General features: G+C 33.5%; 1 protein-coding gene across 2 annotated transcripts in view; it reads right to left on the reverse strand.

The window, feature by feature from the left end:
- sand (potassium two pore domain channel sandman) overlaps positions 1-15,417 on the reverse strand; it is a 46,907-nt gene extending 31,490 nt beyond the window's left edge. Inside the window, exon 1 of one of the 2 annotated variants that reach the window (XM_076127951.1) lies at positions 15,036-15,417. The gene's annotated coding sequence lies outside the window, so the exon portion shown is untranslated. The remainder of the gene's footprint in view (positions 1-15,035) is intronic. The other variant, XM_076127950.1, reaches the window with a different exon arrangement.
- Between the last annotated feature and the right edge of the window lie 3,568 nt (positions 15,418-18,985).

Raw genomic sequence — 18,985 nt, forward strand, 5'->3', positions numbered from 1 at the left:
CCCTTTTGGTAATCGAACACATCATCTCCCGAAGCACACGTAGTGGCGTGGCCACCACCTTAACATTTGCACCAAGGAGACCGTCTACTATGATCGGATTGAAACATTTTCGTCAATAATATCCTCCAAACTTCTAACCACAGAACCTATGTGAAAAGTAAAATTAGACAACGAAAAATAAAATATCACATTTTCAAAATCATCCATAAATCAAAATCACAAAACGTGTTTCGTAACACATTACTTGGCTAATGTCCAACCAGAGAGTCTAACCCAGGACTTCATAACACGAGACTTTATTATTACCGTTTAATTTAACTCCTAAACTGATTTGAAAAACGCTCCCTCAATGAAAGAAAGGCTTAACTTACTACCAATATGTACTATCGAACAAACTGAATCATGACCCACCATGTGCTCATTTTCTAAAACATGCCTATATACGTGTAGGTCGAAATTGGCTTGAACCTACGTTTCCTTGGTAATGAATTTGTTATCTGTCATTATTGCGACAAATCTTTGTGCGCAAATACAATAATGCTTTACTACCGTTTTCAATAGGCTCCGTGGCGTTGATGTTACGATTGCGACGCGTCAGGAGTGGGTTCGATACCCATTCAGGACATGGTTGATTCGGCCATTATAGGAAATAATGTAACTGTAACTATAAAAATTAAAATAATATAGGGTAACCAACATAGTTATTACCCGGTTAAGGAATTGATACACAATGTTGGTCAATAGTATCTTTATTTAGTAAAAACATTGACTCAAACTCTATTATAAACGCAACTTAAATATTCTTTCTAAAAGAACATCAGTCGTTTGTTTCAATAACTTTATACAAATTCAATGTAAACACTTAAAAACAAGAAATACTAGCGAATACTGTTAATTCAAATGTGTTATCCTTAACAAATATTGCAACAAACTTACTTTATCTTTTTGAACTACACACCTGTCGCACAAACGTCGGACATGAGTTCTAAAAATTAAAAACGTTACCAATATTCTAAAAGTGACATATATCGCAATTAATTTGAACTGGTTACTTTAGAAATTAAAATAAACGTATTATTCCTTAACATTGGCAATCACTGTATGATGGGCAATGACTGTAGTGGTTACCCTAATCGTTTCACAGATTTCTAAATGACGTGCTATTTGATTTTTGACACAAATAGGTTTTTTCTCAGTGAAAAGAGTTTAGACTATTTACATTCTGGATTCAAATTGAGAGTGATTTATCGAAAACGTATCTACGTACTGTAATAACAAAGGTCAAAGTTGTCTGTAGTCGTAATACATCATAACACAGTCATATGCATGTTTAAAATGTCCTAAGTGCAACTTTGACGATAGAGATTACTAGATTTACTGTTTTGACGGTGTCAAGCGAATTATCGGCAAAATGGGTCATGATTCAGTTGGTTCGATAGTACATCTGTCTGTTCGCAATGAACTCAAAAACTACTGAACGAATTATAGTGCAATTTTTACCAATAGTACCTACAGTAATTTGTTCAGAATAATTTGTACGATTCACAAATAGTTGTTGCGGCTCTAGTTGTACTTTGTGTCCGTTGTTTGTATGTTTGTAAAAGTCCCCCCGACACAAGAACAAATTCTAGTGCGAAGTTGTATTTTCTAAAAAAAAACAAAATATAAGCCCAAGTGAACTGCTAGTAGTATGATGTGGTAAATTGTGTGGAAAACCAGGCATTTAGTGATGTGAGACAATTTTCAAGCTGACTGAAGGCTTATGACTCGGCTTAACGACTATCTGTTACAGTTAACCGATGACCTACACGTGACCTGTGGAGGCTGTGGTCCACAAAATTCGCTCAATTATAAAGTGTCGCTCATAGTGAGATCTTCTTTTATTATATATATTGAAAGTAGCTGATCGCCACGGCTCTGTCCGATCACTAATTCTTTAAAATTATTTATTAATTGATATGTGCCTTGTATGTTTGTCTGAGTCTATGAAATTTATTACCCTCTAGAATAATATTAAAATTAAATGTATATGTTACTGTAAAAGCCCGATCTGTGGTAAATCCTAAGATTTTCCGGTAAAACCTAAGATTTACCAACTCTCAATGGTAAAAGTCCGAACAAGTCAGAGTTTAAAAACTATGTTACGATATATAAAAAAATCCTTCTTCATAACTATGTTTATAACTATTTCACGGTATAATTATATACCGAGACATAGTTATAAAGAAGGAGTTTTGGGCAAAGCGACATGGGTAGGTTAGGTTAGAAGGCTAAGGTGGGAGCGAGCGAAGCGAAGCTCCCACCTTAGCCTTCGTGGTTATTTTTTTTAAACCACCCAACAGGAGGAGCCCCGCGAAGCGGGGCTCCGGCGACATCTCGGCATCATCAAGTGAATATAGGTAAAAGTTCGAAATAAAATAATTTTTCGGACTTTTACCATTGAGAGTTGGTAAATCTTAGGTTATACCGGAAAATCTTAGGATTGACCACCGTTCGGGCTTTTACAGTAACATATATACTTTGACTCTAGAAATGATGCCAGATTCGAGTAATAGTTAGCACTATATTAACTGGCGTGTATTTTGTATAAAAACTGTATAAATGTATTGAATCAAATATACATAGCATACATACATAATATCACGCCAGTTATATCCAAAGAGAACGAGCACATTGCCTCTTACCACTACCAAGCATGTTAATACCGTGGCGCGTTGGATTAGGTCACCAGGCCGCTTCCATTGTGTCGGGAAGTCAAGGGTTTGATTCTCACACGGAACAATTATTTATGCGATCCACAAATAATTGTTTTCAGTCTGGTTGTACTTTGTGTCCGTTGTTTGTATGTTTGTAAAAGTCCCCGCGACACAAGAGTAATTCTAATTGCGGGAGTTGTCTTTTTATAAATGAAAAAAATGAAATGAAAAATGGAAAAAACCAATAGCACTTTGTAATATATGGCAACAAAACCAGTTGTTTAATGATAATTCTAATTATTTCACTCAATACATACCCACACAATTCTAATAGGCACATAAAATAAAATACCACCTAAACAACATTAATTCAGACTTCAACATTCACGAAAAACAAACTGAATACTGAAAAACAAAAAAGGCTAAGAGAAAAAACACAATTCGTTTTATATAATTAGTGAACAAAAAACAGGGGCTTTCGTCGCTCGTTAACAAAAATATGGTAATATTTCGTAAATATAATGTCCCAGATGATAAAAGCCATAGACTTTGTTATTCTACATTTTATGTTTGTTAGTGTTGTTAGCTTGTGTGTTTGTGTGTGTGGGGGGGGAGGGGGTTTGTGTATGTGTGCGGTAAAATAATGATTCGAATGAACAAAATATGGTAATCATAAATGTAACAGCTGAGAATGGTTGGCTAAAAAAAAACGTATGTACTAGTACTATTTACTGGTTAGCTAAAATGTTATTCAGAATCTTGTGAACAGACTTTTCTCCAAATCATAGCAAACTGTCTGGCTCGCGTATAATTTGGAAAAAGAACTATAATATTTTTTTTTTGCTATAATGCCATCTATGTTTAATTGCATGTCATATCTTTATGCTAAGTTTTATAATAATCTATTCAGCTGTTTAGCTGCAAAAGAAAGACAGATAGATAAAATTTACATGTTAATATTGGGTACAACAACCCCAGATCATCTATATCGATACAACATATTATTTGTATAAGTCTGTCTGTCTATTGTAGTCATCACTACAATAATGTTAACAGAAACACTGCACATGGCTGAAATACTTTAACACAGAATGCAAGCATTCTTAACCAACCCACGACTTTACAAAACACTCTATTCTAATATTTATTTAAACCATGTCTTCTGGCTATCGTCTTTATTTCGATAAAAACATTTATTTTGCTTTAAATCTTTGTAATGGCTGCTAATCGATCTTTGTTTCAATAAGAGGTGTAAAGGCGTTGAGTTAAAAGGACGATATTAAACAGACTTCGTGACTTGAGTACTAATGGGATTGTAGATTGGGTTTTAAACTAGAATAACTTTTTAGCTTACTGATATAAACCTATGTTTATTTATTACTAAATAGTTACTTTATAAATAACTAGCTAGGTCTACTACAAACGCAGGTCTCTTCACAAATTTTACTTGTATTTATTTTGTTTTCTTCTCTCCATAAAAACCTTTCCCGTGTCTTGAAGACAATTTTACAATAGCTTACTAATTAACTTTTCTAAAACCCGAATGAAAATCCGCTCAGTACATTTTGAGTTTATGTATAGACAGACGCGGCGAAATTCGAGCGTCTCGTTAGTTTGTCTTAATTTGCTTAAATCTCTGTTATATGTAATTTTCCGTCAAAGGGCCACTCTTTGAAAATTATTCACTAACCCCCGGTTTGTGAGGTACAATTAGCGGTAGTTTATCTATTCTATAGTATTACAACTCATACAAAAAAAACGCTATTGAATACATAAACTACCGCTAAATGTACTCAGAAATCGGGGGTTAGACAATGACAGTCCTCGGACTTACCTTTAAATTGTCGCTGAATCTCAATTTCATCAGCAACTACATAAATAAAATCTTTAAGTATCTTATAGGGATATACATACCTATGTGAATCCTAAGCAGTAGCTCGATTCTCTACTACTATCGACTACCGACAACCGACCTGTCATCGAGAAATTTTGTATGAAAATCTGATCAGCGCCTCTGCCGGGCGTCGAAGGAAACATTTTGACAGTACATTCTAAATGTCAAAATTTCGATATCTAGCCGGTTGTCGGTAGTCGATAGTAGTAGAGAATCGAGCTACTGAATTAAATAAATAAATAAATATTTTCCATTCATTCAAAAACATTCAAATTCATTGCAGTTACAATATTCGAATGATAGAATATTAGTTAAATAGCTCAAAGTTCAGTGCAGAATGTGGTTCATTTAGTATTTAATTTTGATCGTTCACATTACCAATGTGCATAGTTTAAATGCGCTAACTAGTCATTAATTTAGCAAACTAATTACTAATGGAAGCACTAAATAAATTGTACTCAATGATGTATTCATAAGGCCGTTTGATGTTGTTATTGTTTGTGACCTGTAGTACTATAATAGAAATAACTCCGCTTGTATTTAGGTGAAATAAAAATCGACTATTAAAAAGCAGGGATCGATTTTTACTCCGAGTCTTGGGTGCAAAATTTTATGAAATCGGCTTAGTGGTTGAGACTTGATTGCGTAAAAGACAGGCTTTTACATTTATATATGAGATGGATTAGAAGTTTTTAGGAAAATAATAATTAAGAAAACTACAATAAGATTTTGTTTGAGTAGCCATTTAACCATGGATTTCTGTCACATAAAACTGTCAGGAATTCTTAAGGCGACACGACAGCTGTCAAGAAATCAAAGAAGCAACACATTCCTATATCATTATTGTTATAAGAATAGAAACTACGGATGCTGAAATATTTTGTCAATAACTAAAAACTTACATGTTAACTTCTAATTTTTTTTCTAGCTTTTACAAGTGACTTCGTCCGAGTGAAGGACACAAAGATTATCCTATGTGGTAATCTGGTCTAAAATCTATCTTTATACTACTACTAATTTTGTAGAAATCAGTTCAGTAGTTTTCGCATAAAGTAGTCTTAAACATCCTTATGCGTTTATACGCAAGATATGCGTGTCAAATATCTTCGGACATAACTACAGTTAATAATACCATGTGCATTGGCACGTGCACAAAGACACAGGTGAGTTTCAGCGGTAAAACAACCCCCATACCACGTAACATAATACAAAACAAAACACCATCACGCATTTCTAACGACACACCATCCATTACCGCGTTGCAACTAAGACGGTGGTACAACTAGTGGAGTGACCAAGTAGTGTATTGTGAATAGAGTGATGTAGTCGTGTTTTGTTGTCGTTTTAGTGGGGGGGAAAGTCGTAGTATTAAAAGATTATAGTAGCGTGCAGTGACCTCGCTCTCAAAGTTGGATTGAGACGTTTTACAAATTCGCGTCTTTTCAACGGTAGTTTTGAATGGCTGTTAGAATGTATGGAACTATTAGAAGTTAGCACAATGTAGGAAATACGGTATTCAATATTTGCAGTATATTAGGAAATGTCCTATGAACTTTTCTTTATCTTTTCTTTTCTTCAACTTTTCTTAGTTTTATGAGGTTGATTAAACGGTGAGTTATCCCTTAAGTACTAATTAATAGTCTATTCGTTAATAAAAGTGACAATTTAATAATGAAAAGACCAACTTATATTTATTATCTTTTTACTCATCGATCGCATCTATTACAGTTTCAACTTTCAGTTAACACATAAAACTGAAACTAAAGAGATGTTTATTTCAAAACTAATCTTAGGAACCGCTACTTTAACTTGGAAAAGTAATCAATTGAAATTTTTTGTTTACTTTTTATAATATTAAACTACATACTATATGCAAAGAATGCCTACGGAAAAAAAAGACGACGTAGCAACCAAAATATATAGAAATTCGATTTAAAATAACACGTACACTGTAGTGCATTAAAATCACCAACAATTACACAGATATCTCTGATTTTACACCAGACAGCTCACAATCAATCGATTAGCCATTATTCAACAATAGCCAGATGTAATGCCAATCTTTCAGACACGCTCGTTTGAACATAAACAAAGATTTGTATAAGAGCTGAATTAAGTCAATCAATATCTGTTAGAAATAGACTATTAGTTGTTTAGAATATAGTGCATTTAGTGCATATATACTATACAGTACCTAATAAGACGTCTGTTGTACCCGAAGGTGTAGTCAAATACACCGCGTTTCGCCATTAACAATTTACTGGGCGCCTTACCAAACAACGGGATACTATTGAGAAAAGTTCTAAAATAATATGAAACATCCAGCACAACATGTTTTTGAGAAAGAAATATGCTATGCCGACTCCACTTCAGGTGGGATAAGAGCAAGACAATGAGAATTTTGCCCGACCTGGAATCTAACCCTCACGATCAGTAGTCGGATACACTCCGACCGCGCCACAAAGGCAGTCACGATAAAAGTTAATAGGTTCAAAATAATTTATGTGTTTTTTCCCAATTTCGTCACTTTAAATTATCAAAGTAACAATAAATTAATGAATCACTAGCTTAGAAGAATGAGGTCATATAGGCAGGCCAACACCTTCAAAAGTTAAAGTTGACTTATTTATTGAAGCAAATCTGCGCAAAATCGTAGTCCTTATATATCCCACAAGTAAATAGAAAGAAATATAAAATCCACGCGGTCTAATAACCCGGTTTCGTCTACCCTTATAAACTCATTACTCGTTGACAATGGAGGCCGTCTATCAAACGCTTTTATACTATATTTTTCAAATTAATTCAAGTTTTTTACCCTATATTTAACCTGAATAGTCTAAAGGCTAGGCTGTGCCAATGATTAATGAATTTTCGGGTTCATTTACAGAGCAAGGTAAACTGAAACTTTTAAACTATCGTGACTGTACACATACCAAATTGCTAAACGGGTCTTAAACACAATAAGTATTTTAAAAATTGCGGTATCTTACGGAAGTAAGCTTCCATGTATTGAAATTTCAGTCTTTATTCTATGTATTTTACGCGTTAGTGTAAATACTGAAAAGTGATAAATACCTTATAGTTAAATACTGAACAGTGGTAAAGCGTATTGTGATATTTTATCTTAGAGTTTACCGGTAATTCCTCCTTCGAGACTTTTATTGTAACAGTTTTTTTACATCATCACGGCTAAATAATTAAAAGTAGGAAATCAGACACAATTTTGCAAAAAGAAAACTTGAACTCCTTGCAAGCACGGAGGCAAAATTTTTCGTTCCAAAAAATCTCCACGAGAGAAACCACGGGCAAAAAGATACCTTTCTTAAACTCGCCCAAATTTCATTTTTATCTTAAACATTTAGGCAGATTTTATTAAGGCTTTAACGTAAGGTCCCCCGAGAGCCACAATCGGGACTATTTATCACCTCGCCATATCTACGGGGACTTAGTAATAAAGATATGACAAATGACTACCAATACTGATAAAAATGTTCGGGAAATATGAATGGGACTTTTTTTTTGTTAAACGGCGAATAGACCCTTTAAAAGATTATAATGATACAAGTTTTTTTATCGCGATTTTCTTTGCGTGAAAGTGTTTCCATGGGTAAAAAGTATACTATGCGACACTATGCGTCAATCTAGGTTATAAGGTTAAAAGTCGGTCCCGGTTGTTGTCTACTAAGATAACAGTCGTTAAGCCACGTCAAAGGCCTCCCGGGCGGCTTCAACAACTTTGACACTAGGTTGACCACTAACCATACGACAAACAAACAACAACAAACAATCTAGGTTATAATCTATCAGTGTACCCAATGCCACCAAAGTCTGTTCTGTAGTTTTTACGTGAGACAGTAACAAACATGCACACATACAAACAAACTTTTTAATCTAAATATACTGACATAGTGATCTATCAACGCACAGTTCAAGCCACTGGACGGATTGGTCTGAAATTTAGCATGCAGGTATATGTTATGATCTAGGCATCCGCTAAGAAAGGATTTTGATAAATTCAACCCCCAATGGGATAAAATAGGGGATGAAAGTTTGTATGAAAATTCTGTCCTAAGTCACAAACCACGCAGACGAAGTCGCGGGCGGAAGCTTAGCTTAGCTTTATAATATAAGTAATATAAATTCCATACATTAGTTACATACATACATTGTTTCTAAATTGGTCCGGTTTCGCTCAATTAAACTTAACAGTGGCAACATAGTATTAATTCTACGAGACGAACTAATTGTTCGTTATAATTTTATACACTTCGCATAATGTTATTATTATTTTAGTGTTTCAGTAAACGTTTGTAATTGTTGTGTAACTGAAATGGGTTTTGTACTGCTATTATAATATTATCTAATGTTGCCAACATTTATGTAACTTAATTAACACGAAAATATATAAAAAAAAAATATATATTTGTCTAAGTCTCAAGAAAATAAATAAATAAATAATCTATAAGTAAATAAAATTATAAGCAAAAAAGTTTTAGTTATAATAACAACTATGTATAATTTTAATAGTATTGATGGATGTGATATTGTTTTCTGTATATAGTTTATTAATTATTGTTACGTTATTATTTTTGTAAAAGTGCGCTTCTCGCCATCAAACGTAAAAGTTTGGCGAGTTTACTTGAAATAAACAATATTGTAATGTTTATAAAAATGTACAAAAAAAAAAAAAAGATAACTATGATTCTTTTTGCTGACAAAACCTTTACATGGGGGCAAAGTCTCGGTCAGAATTTTGTTGAAATTTTCACAGACGATGTATTATATGGCGACAGAAAATCTGCCCTTGAATGATGTAAGTGCCAGTCGAAAATTGCTAGCAAGGGCCTCATATAATAGCGATTTTTGTTTGTTGCCTTTATTTAAAGTACATGATGATTTCTTGTTTTAACTGAAAAGAAAAACATCGAAAGGAAAATCTTTTGCATTGTGTTATAATTATGTTTCTTCACGTATAACTGTACGTTATAAATCAATTTACTTTTCTTCAAAGAAAATTTAATGAAGTGCAAAAGAATCTTATTCAGATGCACAGAAAGTATTTTCGCTAAAAAACTACACTAACAATCAATCATAATTTTTAATGAGTCGCCTTTCGTTAATCACTGTCACTCAAGACATAGTCGCACCTCTATTGTCCACAGATAATAAATCAAAGCGCGGGAACTGTCGAAAAATGTCATTGGGAAACTTTTGACATTTGTGAGGCAAAGGTATTTGGTGCCACGGAGCCTATTATGTCAAATTCTTAGTAATAAATCATTTCATCAGTCTAACCTTTCTTCCAAACTATATTGGAGTCGGCTTCCAGTCTCACCGGCTGCAACTGAATATAGTATTTTACGTGGAGCGACTGCCTGTCAGACCTCCACAACCCAGTTACCTGGGTTTTAACACGATACCCTTCGGTAAGACTGGTTGTCAGACTTTCAAACTTACGACTACTGTTGACGACTGTCAAAGATATTTGAAAATAACAGCCGGGAACCATAATTTAACGTGCCTTCCGAAACACGGAGGAACTCGATATGTATAAGACGGTAACCCATCCACAGAACAACCTCGGCAAGCGTAGCTTAACCTCAGCCAACACCTAAGCCACGAGCTACTCTTTTTCTTAATATTAAATCGTATTAATTAAACTATTTAGATTGTTTAGATTGGACATTGATTAAGCGACTAATTGTCGTATATTTATGATCGTGTTAGTAATTGAATTTCGGATAACGCTGTTATCTTAATGATGTGTAATATATCTAGATTGATGAGCTTGACTTCGCTTATAAATTCAGAGATTATCTTGTATATCAAAATTGATGATCTATTGGTATTCATTTGCAACAATTAGTTTAACTTGTGCCTAATTCTTAGGTAGTCGATAATATACGGGTCACGAAACCTATATGGTTGCTTGAATTATATTGAAAAACATAAATGAAAAATCAATTTATGAAAATCGCTGAAAGGATATATCTGTGTGTTTAATGAACGTAGCTATTTCTAAAACGTTTTTAATTGAAATAGATGAAGACTCTAGGTTAAACATACGCATTATTTTAGTTTCTACTCTGAAATAGTAGATAAAAAAAATTATACAAACGTGACCGCTCTAATTTGCACGTTAAAAATATTATTAAAAAAAAAGTACAGATCTTTGACTTTCGATTTATCTACTGAAGAAACGTTTCAACATTTTACTATCATCAAACAAATTAAATCATATGATTATCTATTTATTTCACATCATCTAAACACTTCCTCAACACACAGCCTCTAGAAAGGCCTCTCCATCACCTCTCACCTCAAAACAGTATACATCACAAAGCTGGACAGCCGCAGTGAACCGCAGTGAGCCTCAGTGTACCGCAGTGTACCACAGTGAGCCACAGTTACGTACAACACAATTAAACGATACAGCTTTGATGTACACGTCACGTTGCGCCCACGCAACACTGTTAACGTTGTGATACGGGCTTTGAGTGTGGCCGGGAAAACAGCGGGGGGGTTTGTCATGATTTTAAGACAGATATCTGCTAATAATGCAATTAGTCTTAAGAATGATTGAATTGGAAAATTAAAGGTTACGTATACATTATTTGTTTGAACAACGTCTCTGATATCTGCTATGAAATCGTCGTCTTTGCGGTTCCTTTGTGACTTTTTTTGAGGTGTAATAAATAAGACATAGCATTGAATGTTACTGTTGATTCAGTCGTTTTCACTTCATATTTCAATGCAAAGCGTTTCCTCGCTAATGAATGCACTTTTAGATGACATTACGCTTATACTATTATTCAACAAATTCCAAAAACCCTGTGCCTAGAAAACATATTTTAAAACACTGTACGTCCAATGTCCATCCAAAAGCGAAGCTGAATATCTTTACTACAAAAGTCAGCTACAAATAATTAAATAAACACAACAGAAAAGACAAAGGACATCATAGAAAAATAAAGACACCTGTATTCTCCATATTCAACGTTAACACAACATACTAAATTCCAAGCTAACGCAGCTCAAAGCGTAAAGAACATTTTCTAACAAAACACCAATTAAATTTAATTACATAGCACTTAGAACGTTCCCAGTGAAAATTGTAAGCCTTCGTCATGAATTTACAATGGCCTTATAACGCCCTGTAACGCCCTGTTGTGCCAAGAAACTACGTTTTATTCGTTAGCTTTCACGACCTTCTGACGATTTCAAACAGAATTTAATTAGTATATTTTTTTGAGGAAGAATTTTTCTTAGGTTAGGATGGAAGGAAAAATTTTATTCGGTACAATTCGTACAAACGCCGATTTTATTATGACAATAAATTGGACTACGCTTCTTGTTTTCTGAAATTGTGTATTAGAAAGTTAATTGTCATTTGCTATAACGGTAGCGCAAGACTTTTTGATGAAATGCATAGCTTAAGAGTTAATAGCATGCCTGAAAAAATCTCTAAAATAGTTCTTGAAAAAATATAGTCCCCAACCAGTTGGTACTGTTTGTACGGTAGACTAAAGGCTTAGCCATTCTCTCATTCCGGGAGGAGACCCATCCAAAGCAGTAGGACAGTGGCAGGTTGAATTTATAATTACATATCTCGTAAAAATAGAAAAACATGGTGCCATTTTTCATAACAAAAATATCTTTCGCTATTATTATGGCCCCACACAAAAGTATCCATAGTAACAATGACGCGTGCCTACGTGGCACCGTGAAACAACATGCAGTGAGACCAAAGTTCTATTCCCGGCTTATTTATTGTACTACAGCACTTAGAGCCGAGACCGTGTGGCTTCAGCTTTTTATTGCAATGTGCCGAATAAAAATACTCCATTGTTTAGGCGATTTTATGAAATACTTTTTTCTTTTGTGAAATGATTTAGGTGTGTAAAGGAATTTGTGAATGTAAACCATTGTTCTGTTCGGAAATAGTTTGGGATTATTGTTTTTATTTGATTTTGGGCCTCTTTATTATGAATTCGTGCATATTGGTGAACTAGTTCATTGCGGCAATGTTTTTTTTGAAACTGGGATGAAAAATATGAAGTTTGATTTAAAAAAAACGCCTAGAATGTGTGTATTAATTGACCACTTAGTAAAGTTCGCTACCAAAAAGTTTATGACAAATAAAAATATGGTTTTGACAGCCTGTCGGCTACAAAAGTACTACAAAAAAGTTGTATAGCGATGTTGCTTTTTCGAATAAAGTAATCTAACAATTGAAAATGAAATTGCGGTTAAAATAATTAGTTAACGTAAATCAGTACAATAAACACCAAATTAATTTCACTTCATTAACTGTTTTAATTAACCGCAATTAAATTAGTTACACAATCCTTTTTAAACGGCTAAATTAATTTACAAAACGAATATTTGGTCGACAAAATTCAACGTTTAATTTCTGAACGTGCATTAAATGTGACGTCAGTTTTTTTTTAATCTGACAGTTGATTTGCGCGCGAAAAATGGACGTCATTATACAAACTGAAAATGTTTCCGAAAAATTAAAATGTTGCATTTTTCAATCAGGAATTACTAAAAGCTGTGATCCCCCAGTTTTAAAAATATTTTTTGTCTCCTTGAAACCATTCTAACTCGATGAAATAGAATCGAAGTAATAGTCATTACCCAAAAATTTTAACAATTGTATTAATACCTAAATTAAAAGTTATTCCGTTGCGTTTGTCTGTTCGCGACAAACTCGAGAAAACGGTCGACTAAACTGATTTTCGCTTACGGAATAAATGTCTAGCTTCTAATAAGTGTATAATTTGTTACGGTTTTGGGCAAATTGGTCGACATAATGTACTATACTAAGACGATTGTAGAAAATGAAGAAAATATATTTGTTTAGCCCCGACACACTTTTGCCACATATTTTAAACAAAATATTTTATGTACTTCGCACAATATATGATAAATACACTCAGTACGAACACTTATCATAAAAATTCACAATAATCATGAATTAACCAGTTACGCCATTTATTTCCACTGCAATGCGCACGCGCATCCTTCCATATCTCATAATTTTATGATTTATACGACACATACATGTCTCCCGAAACTTATGGCGTAGGCGATCGACATAAATTACTAGTATTTTATACAAAAAAATATATTATTTATATAAAAATGTTAATAAAGTAATATAATTTGTGTTGATTTCGTAATTTTTTGAGATGTTTTTGAAAGAATGGATTGTAAATGTTGGTCGTGACAGGATGTTTCTCAATGAAATGTGTATTAACAAGAATATTGTAAAATATAAATTATTAACTCTAGTTCGTGTTAAGGCCACCCATCTTGCTATGAAATGCTGGAGTGACCCCAAAGATATATTTTTAATAGAAATATACTTAGCGAAATCTCTGAACGAATCTACCGACAGTAAACATAGTCGTAATGCTATAGCTAAATGATTTTAAGGCAACACAACTGCTTTAGTTCAGTATCACTAACAGCCAGTTTCAATAATCTATTGACAGTAAGATGGTCTACGAGTGTTTAGTTACTAGCGATAAGTCAACATCCGTCACTTCGATTTCAAAGCAATTAATAGTAAGATCTAGGCACCCAAATTGTAATATTACTTTATAGATGCGTATATTCTATGATATTATTTTAGCATATAGTACCCTGATCAAATTATTATCTCTATTTACAGAGTTTTTGTTATTTGAGATTTAGAATATTACTCTTGAAGTAAAAGCTTTGAACAATGGAAATTAGTCTTTTCAATTAGGTAAAACTTAGAGGGAAAATAATAATAATGATACAGTCAAAAGCTTAATTATAGTACTCATTGATGTACGTAGATTTTACAAGTTATTTTTTAATAATAATTGCTCAAACATACCTGAGTTTATCCTTCTGGTTGATACACTGAGAATATTGTGACCTTATATTTATTAAAGTAAATGAATTAAAAAATAAATGGAAATAAACTTAATGAAATTAAGATTAAAAGAAAACCAGTTACAACTCGCTCTCGATCAGAATTTAACAAATGTTTGACGGTTGCCAAACTAGTATCGGTTAACAAAATATCTACCTAGCTAGAGCTACTGTGAAAATATATTGTTTTCGGAACATATAAAACAAACGGACTGGCTGTAAGTCTGTCTAGGAAAAACTTTATTATACCAATTAGCAATAACTAATCGCAGTCAAAATAGTCGATTATAACTGGCTGGCGCAACGTCATTCTGAACGAAAAAAAGAGTTTTATTCTTTTTTTCTGTCCCATTTATTTCGCTCGCAGCCAATTTAGAAACTTCAGTTATTTTTATTGCACGTTATTAAAATTTTATTGAATACCTTTCAATAGTTCGAATAAACAATTTCTTGCACCGAAATAAAATAAAATCGAATTCCCAACTATTATGAGTATCGATAATATAAACAATACACAAATATTTATACAAACTCACCTATTTTATGCCTTTATTGCTACTGTTCGTTTTTATTTTCCGATTCACGGCACTAGACTCCATCACAAAATAAATGTTTTTTTGAACAATGCTTACTTATGTTCCAATTTTGAACTATTGTTTATGTTTTAAAACAAATAAAACTTTAGTCGATTTTATGACACACTTTATCATTTCACAGCACTAATATATTCGATTACGAATTTTAAATAAATGTCACTTTGATTTATATGTTTTCGTTAGTTTATTGATACACTTGTATTATTTATTGGTATTTTAATTTGTTGAATTGTTTATTCACTATTTCGCGTACGAAATATTAGCTAGCACAGAAACAGGTAAACGCGAGGAATGTTCTATTGCTCGCACGCCGACTAACCAATAAACCAACTGTATCGGGGTTGGTTTATATTTGGACACAGATCATAAAAAAGATACGACAGGATATTTTATATTGATCTTTTATCGATTTTGTTTCATGAATATTTATTTTAGTATTATGATCGGCTCAGCTGTCACTATAACCTAAATACTTTTGTGTATTATTTTAGAAAAAGACGTGCCATTTCGAATGAAATATTATCACACTTATTGTGGAAAAATGAATTATTTACTTCTTGTACTTGATAATTTTCTTAGTATAGTAGAAAATAGACGATAGAAAATTACTCTAAGAATTGTTTCTTTTTTCTCAGCATACAACATATTTTCTGAGAATCTACTAGCAGAGCTCAGCTTATTATTGAGAGCGCTTAATTAAGAAACTACCTACAAACTTCTGCTTGTAGTTCCACCGAAAAAAAAGGTTTTAAACTAGTATAAATACTAGGCAACATATTTATTGAGAACATGGAAATTCATCAACCATTTAAATTCATGGACTCAAGGCCTAACCTATCCTTCGTTCGACAGGCAACTTTTGCAGTGAGATAACCAAAAAAATACGAACACTCACTTCTAATACATTTACTACATAGGTACCGTACAACACCTTTCATTACATAATATTATAATGTAACGGGTCTTAATCGCGATTGAAAATTAAAGGTTAGAATACCTTATATGTTCACCCGACGTTTCGATCGCATTACAACGACCGTGGTCACGAGCTGACCACGGTCGTTGTAATGCAATTTTCAATCGCGATTAAGACCCGTTACATTATAATATTATGTGTACAAGTCGCGACAGTTTAAAATCGTTAACCTTTCATTACTTTGGTACAATTCTCAACAGCTTCCTTTCTACGATATTCATAATCATTGTCCCGTCTGGTCTAATATTAGTAGCGCGTGCGACGGTAGTCGTTGCGTATCAGTTTTAGTTTTTATTGTACGCCGCGCCGCTCGCCGGCCGATGTATTTCAGGAATAAGCCGCTTTACCGTCGATGTTTGAGCTTGCTTTGTGATACACATGCTGATGTCATGCAATATAGATTTATTACTTAACGGCTATAATTGTCGGCGAGACAGAATACTCGGAATAATGACACGGTTTACATTGAATTTGCTACTGTCGAGTGTAGTGATTGTCTGTTGTAGGAACTCTATGAAATAAATACTAGCTAATTTGTAGTTATCTATACTTCTATACTAATGTTATAAAGCTGAAGAGTTTGTTTGTTTGTTTGAACGCGCTAATCTCAGGAACTCTACCGGTCCGATTTGAAAAATTACTTCAGTGTTAGATAGCTCATTTATCGAGGAAGGTTATAGGCTATATATCATCACGCTACGACCAATAGGAGCGGAGTACCAGTAAAAAATGTTACAAAAACGGGAAAAAATGTGTAGCAAGCGAAGTTGCGCGGGTCAGCTAGTAATTAAATAAAAATATAGTTATAAATTTTGTAGTGTTATATTAATCTCTCCTCAAATCCGGGTTTATGTGGGACTGGGCCTAGTAATAAAGCTTCAAAATGGCTGCCAAATTTGCAGTTTCTTATCCAACTTGAGAAAGAGCTCTTTTTATTGTACACTATTATTATAAGGACTATAAATGCGCTACGGACAAATCTTTACTCTTTCCCAAACACTTCATTATGTCCAAGCCTTAAAGCTTTCACCGAGACATTTTCATTTCCTGCTACATAACAATGTACGTGAACCTATTATGTACTCAGCTGCTGGTATAACACTACACGCAGTAAATAAAAACATTATTATACCCCATGAATAAAATAAGCCTTGTTCGCACAAACTAATACAGCAGACATTTCCACTATCAACTAGAAAAAGCGTTTTCTCCGGAGCAATTGTTATGATTAACGGAATACGTCGAAGATAAAGGTCCTGCTATCTAGTTCCTTGTTTGAGCACACACATTACTCAGTTCCATTTGATTAGGGCTGTGTAACTGAGATATAGGGTGTCAATTGTAATTTAAGACATTTGTTCACATGCGATTGACCTTCAAAACATTCGTTGAACTAGACTTAATTTTAACCAATATGACTAAGAGAGAATGACAAAATTTTCCGCGTTTTTGTAACATTTTTAATGGTACTCTGCCCCTATTGGTTGTGGCGTGATGATATTATATAGCCTTCCTCGATAAATGGGCTATCTAACACTGAAAGATTTTTTTAAATTGGTCCAGTAGATCCTGAGATTAGCGCGTTCAAACAAACAAACAAACCAACTCTTCAGCTTTATAATATTATTATAATATTAGTATAGTCATGATGTGTTTATTTTAAAAAGTTTTATATAAATCTCTTACTGCAGTTTTTTTTTTCATTTTCATTTCATTAACGTACATATTATACTATAATTACGAGTAAGTTCTGCAGACCCTTAAGCGGGGGTTTTTAAGGAAATTCCGCAGTTTTGTTAATCCGGATCAAAGTTCCGTTACAACCCTACATTTGATATATCATATGAAATAAGGGTTGCTGATCGAACGAACGAGAATGGAACAAATGGCGTAGACGGCACAAGTTCTATCCGACACGATCGACGGGAGAAAACAACGAGAGGATATCTTGCAACGTATCTGTCATTCTTATGGATTCACTTTCGTTTTGTGGTTGAATCGCATTCAGAGAGTTCGCTTGTAACCTGTAATTGAACATTAATTAATTATTACAGCAATACAACACTTTATTCTCTAAATTCATTGACTATCATAAGTGTCAGCATTTGACCTATATGAAAAAATGATTTAATATAAGCTCGTGGCTGTTTGTTTACTAAGAATTCCAATTGGTTTTCCTATTCCTACAAGATAGTAAAATTATAGTCTGAAATTGGTAAAGCTTCTTATTGGACTGCATAAACACCCGCTAAACTAAACGATATTAAATAGATACTACCGCTACCGCTAAATATGCCTCTAGAAATTTGGCTAAAATCGTTCCAATTGCAAGATATTTTCGCTATACTTAATACAGACTTGGCTAAAACTGTACTCATTAAAAATTCGTTCACCTGACACAATCACTGATGCAATGTTCGAATCTAAAGTAGGTAGGTATGTTATGTTACAGACCAATACTCTCAGTGGTTGACCATCTTTACAATGGTCGATAGCAAAAATACTCATGTTGGACAGAATTGGTGTACTGGTTTTATTTCTATGAGGTATGGTAAACTTGCGGGCTAGAGGATTACTTGTACACTTGGGTTGATGAAGAAGTTTGTCCTGTTTTCGGCCCAGTGACTAAACTATAAAGCAGAATTGAACAGCACACAATCCTATCTTTTTTAAGTTCCACTCTTAAGATAAACCGATATCTAATCGTTAAATCGCCAATAGAAATATCATAAATTAACTAGGGACAAATGATTTTTTCTGTTAAATAGCCATGATTAATTTCTTTATTCGTATTTAATTTCAAAAATCTGCATTTTTACGTCAATAACTTCAAGTAAAAAAAAGTCCAGGAAAAACATTTTATAATTTATTTATTCATTAATTAGGCATATTTTCCGAGAATCGTTCGTTTCTG

The sequence above is a fragment of the Anticarsia gemmatalis genome, chromosome 20 (genome assembly GCF_050436995.1).
Source record: "Anticarsia gemmatalis isolate Benzon Research Colony breed Stoneville strain chromosome 20, ilAntGemm2 primary, whole genome shotgun sequence".
NCBI classification, from domain to species: Eukaryota; Metazoa; Arthropoda; class Insecta; order Lepidoptera; family Erebidae; genus Anticarsia; species Anticarsia gemmatalis.